This window comes from Schistocerca gregaria, unplaced genomic scaffold (genome assembly GCF_023897955.1).
Source record: "Schistocerca gregaria isolate iqSchGreg1 unplaced genomic scaffold, iqSchGreg1.2 ptg000558l, whole genome shotgun sequence".
NCBI lineage: Eukaryota > Metazoa > Arthropoda > Insecta > Orthoptera > Acrididae > Schistocerca > Schistocerca gregaria.
Window position 1 is genome coordinate 17,501 of NW_026061951.1, and position 5,000 is coordinate 22,500.

Genomic DNA, 5,000 nt, shown 5'->3' on the forward strand with positions numbered 1-5,000 from the left:
ACTCCGGCGGATGAACGGCGGACTTTTCTCGCAGTCGTAAGTTGCAATCCACCCCTATATCTTGCGTCTCATGAAGAGTTATATCAAGTATGCCAAATTCCCGCTGTCCCTATACATGCAGTAAGTTCGTCATGGGCGCTGGCCGGCAGGCCGCGAGACCTGACGCCCGGCGGCAAAGAGTGCTCCTCTGAGGATATAGATGTTCCGTTCCGCCGCACAATGGTGACGGTGACCGCTGCCTGCGGTGGCAACGCTGGGCACAGTCGATACTCGCCGTGTGGTGGAAGGTAAACATTATGCGGTACATCAGTACTTTCCTAATAGTTCGGTCGTCTCACGGCACTGCTTAGTAAATGATGCAAGGCCACATATAGATGATTTATGCGAATGTCCCTATACGTGCTGTAAGACTGGGCACACAACGTGAATCGCACGTCAGCCAGACACTCGAACATGCACTACTCTCGGCCTGCAACGGAGACACACAATACGTAAACATCTGGAATGCGACAATGTCGAGTGCACCCTCTCTGCCACATTGCACCGTCGACACTATGATAACCAGACCAGTAGGTCCACCTATAAAAGCACAATACCACACTCCTCCGACAACTACCATTGCTCAGATAAACCAACACCACCAACACACATCCTACACAGAGGGGCACCAAATATCACCACCCGCCCTCGTGTTATACCACATGAAAAATTGCAGAAGTGAGAGACACAGACCCGCCAGCCTCTTGCTACAAGCATCGAACCGACGTGACGTATCTGACGGTGACTCAGGCATCCGCGTACTGCCACCACTATCCACCCCCCCCCCTCTCTGCCCCCTTCCCACACAATACCAAATTTAACCAACTTTATCGCTTAACCTAACTGTGGTTTTACCAGATTATCGCTTAACCTAACTGTGGTTTTACCAGATTATCGCTTAACCTAACTGTGGCTGTACCAGATTATCGCTTAACCTAACTGTGGCTGTACCAGATTATCGCTTAACCTAACTGTGGCTGTACCAGATTATCGCTTAACCTAACTGTGGCTGTACCAGATTATCGCTTAACCTAACTGTGGCTGTACCAGATTATCGCTTAACCTAACTGTGGCTGTACCAGATTATCGCTTAACCTAACTGTGGCTGTACCAGATTATCGCTTAACCTAACTGTGGTTGTACCAGATTATCCCTTAACCTAACTCAATTTGTCCCTTAACCTAACTCAATTTGTCCCTTAACCTAACTCAATTTGTCCCTTAACCTAACTCAATTTGTCCCTTAACCTAACTCAATTTGTCCCTTAACCTAACTCAATTTGTCCCTTAACCTAACTCAATTTGTCCCTTAACCTAACTCAATTTGTCCCTTAACCTAACTCAATTTGTCCCTTAACCTAACTCAATTTGTCCCTTAACCTAACTCAATTTGTCCCTTAACCTAACTCAATTTGTCCCTTAACCTAACTCAATTTGTCCCTTAACCTAACTCAATTTGTCCCTTAACCTAACCCACGTTGTCCCTTAACCTAACTCAATTTGTCCCTTAACCTAACTCAATTTGTCCCTTAACCTAACTCAATTTGTCCCTTAACCTAACTCAATTTGTCCCTTAACCTAACTCAATTTGTCCCTTAACCTAACTCAATTTGTCCCTTAACCTAACTCAATTTGTCCCTTAACCTAACCCACGTTGTCCCTTAACCTAACCCACGTTGTCCCTTAACCTAACCCACGTTGTCCCTTAACCTAACCCACGTTGTCCCTTAACCTAACCCACGTTGTCCCTTAACCTAACCCACGTTGTCCCTTAACCTAACCCACGTTGTCCCTTAACCTAACCCACGTTGTCCCTTAACCTAACCCACGTTGTCCCTTAACCTAACCCACGTTGTCCCTTAACCTAACCCACGTTGTCCCTTAACCTAACCCACGTTGTCCCTTAACCTAACCCACGTTGTCCCTTAACCTAACCCACGTTGTCCCTTAACCTAACCCACGTTGTCCCTTAACCTAACCCACGTTGTCCCTTTGCCTAACATAGTTCACTGCTCGGAATCTCTGGTGTCGTTGTTATCCTCATGTAGATGTCTTGCGAGTGTTGCTTACTTTCCACATATTCCCGCTATCCACTGTCAATTGTACTGCAATAGGACTATATCGCCCCCCCCCCCCCCTCTGCCCCTCTCTTTGTGTCTCCGTCCTCTCAAGCTGGTCGGTCTGGCGTTTGAGTGTTAAATGAGCCTCGCAGCTGTTCAGTTGCGTTCAGATGTCGACGCCCTCAGTGTACGTCGTGGTATGGTCTGTGTCCATTGTCCGCTGATGTCGTACGCGTAACCCACACGCTGTACCGATCATCGGTAGTTACGTACAGAGTGAAGTAGTGTGATACGTGTGACCGTACGCTGGCTGTGCCCAACGGTGTCGAATCTCAATTTCCATATGTTGTGCTCGATGCTACTTGTCTCGTCTCCCAATAACAGCTAGGTTGCACTGTGGTACGCCGTAGAGGCGTGTGGGAGGAACGTACGAACGCATTGTATGTCACCCTGGGTCGCTGGGGGTGGTGGTGCGGTGAGTCAGGTCAGGTCAGCGTGAGCCGTGTGATGTAGTGACGCGTGTATTCCGACTTTGTCGTATTGCCTCACACAAAGTGCTACCCTGGTGGACCGCGTTCCATATCTGGGACATGCCGCAGATGCCGGTTGACAGTGGATCGCGGAAGGGACATCGCATACGTGCGCGGGCCACCTTCCACGTGTTCTCTTCTGCACATGTCGCAGTGTGTATGTGGTCTGATGTAGCGTGTCGTGACACATGACATCCTGGCATGCAAGAATTGTTGAATTCGCAAATGTAGGTGGACATCTACGTTTACTGCCCAAGATACGCAAATGAACTGGAAATCCGTTGTTGAGCGGTTGTTCACGCTGGAGGCGAATCTGTGATGGCGACGATCGGTACAGCTATTAACCGGTTGTTTCAGCGGTACCCGCCACATCCACACACGTGACTAGGCCCATGTGGGTATGAAGCGATACGCGGCGGTGGCTTGGTGGGACTGTTCCCGGCCGGTGAAGGGGGGCCGCCCGGCGTGTTGGCCGCGCGCTGCGTGGGCGCACGCGCAACAGGCGGCTGGTGGGGGGCGCCGAGTGGCAGGAGCGCCAGCCGACGGGCTCGGCAGGCGGCGCAGCTACGCTGCGGCGCACCCTGCACGCGGCGCCTGGCGGCCAAAGTTGGTTCAGCCGAGCCCGGTGCGAAGCGCGGTGGACATCTGCAGTGTGCTGGTCTGATTGAGGACTGTGTGCGTTGAGGATGCGCCGCCGCCTGGCACTCGGCGCCGCGACGCCGTCTGCTGCTCGGTCGCCCCAGCGGTTCTCGCAGGTGGTTTGTATCGCAGTTGTGCGGACGTGTTGGCGCGTGCGCTGTGCTGGGAGAGTTCGCTTCTGCACCCAAGTGGGGCTTTGCCCTTGTGTGGCGCTGGCGTTGGAGCTGCCGGTCACCATAGGTGGCGCGTGTTGTCTCCCGCCGGCAATGCCACGACAGCACGCTCCCGGGCCTCTGTCGGCAGCGGCAAGCTCAGTTGGGAGCAAGGGTGTTCGCACTAAAACCGTCTACTCGCCTAACTCCGGGCGATTGCGCCTCTCTCGAAACCGACCAAGTACCTAGGACGGCGCTGCGCGCCGCCGGGACCTGAGAGGGTTTCGAGGTGTATCGTGCAGGGGAGCTCGGCCTCCTCCTGTTTGCAGAATAATTGAGCGGACGCTTGCGTGTTCGCGCGGGCCCCCGGGACACACTCCCGGGCGGCCGGCTGCTCAGCTCTAGTTGACGCAGCTCCCTGGTTGATCCTGCCAGTAGTCATATGCTTGTCTCAAAGATTAAGCCATGCATGTCTCAGTACAAGCCGCATTAAGGTGAAACCGCGAATGGCTCATTAAATCAGTTATGGTTCCTTAGATCGTACCCACGTTACTTGGATAACTGTGGTAATTCTAGAGCTAATACATGCAAACAGAGTCCCGACCAGAGATGGAAGGGACGCTTTTATTAGATCAAAACCAATCGGATTGGCTTGTCTGGTCCGTTTGCCTTGGTGACTCTGAATAACTTTGGGCTGATCGCACGGTCCTCGTACCGGCGACGCATCTTTCAAATGTCTGCCTTATCAACTGTCGATGGTAGGTTCTGCGCCTACCATGGTTGTAACGGGTAACGGGGAATCAGGGTTCGATTCCGGAGAGGGAGCCTGAGAAACGGCTACCACATCCAAGGAAGGCAGCAGGCGCGCAAATTACCCACTCCCGGCACGGGGAGGTAGTGACGAAAAATAACGATACGGGACTCATCCGAGGCCCCGTAATCGGAATGAGTACACTTTAAATCCTTTAACGAGTATCTATTGGAGGGCAAGTCTGGTGCCAGCAGCCGCGGTAATTCCAGCTCCAATAGCGTATATTAAAGTTGTTGCGGTTAAAAAGCTCGTAGTTGGATTTGTGTCCCACGCTGTTGGTTCACCGCCCGTCGGTGTTTAACTGGCATGTATCGTGGGACGTCCTGCCGGTGGGGCGAGCCGAAGGGGTGCTTTCGCGTCCCGAGGCGGACCCCGTTTAAATCCTACCAGGGTGCTCTTTGTTGAGTGTCTCGGTGGGCCGGCACGTTTACTTTGAACAAATTAGAGTGCTTAAAGCAGGCAAGCCCGCCTGAATACTGTGTGCATGGAATAATGGAATAGGACCTCGGTTCTATTTTGTTGGTTTTCGGAACCCGAGGTAATGATTAATAGGGACAGGCGGGGGCATTCGTATTGCGACGTTAGAGGTGAAATTCTTGGATCGTCGCAAGACGAACGGAAGCGAAAGCATTTGCCAAGTATGTTTTCATTAATCTAGAACGAAAGTTAGAGGTTCGAAGGCGATCAGATACCGCCCTAGTTCTAACCATAAACGATGCCAGCCAGCGATCCGCCGCAGTTCCTCCGATGACTCGGCGGGCAGCCTCCGG

The 5,000-nt window shown here is 52.3% G+C and overlaps 1 non-coding gene across 1 annotated transcript in view; it reads left to right on the forward strand.

Moving 5' to 3' along the window:
- The first annotated feature begins 3,834 nt into the window (after nt 1-3,834).
- Nucleotides 3,835-5,000, forward strand: part of LOC126314382 (small subunit ribosomal RNA) — a 1,893-nt gene continuing 727 nt past the window's right edge. Inside the window, exon 1 of the ribosomal RNA XR_007555822.1 lies at nt 3,835-5,000. This exon is cut by the window's right edge and continues 727 nt beyond it. This is a non-coding gene — a ribosomal RNA (small subunit ribosomal RNA).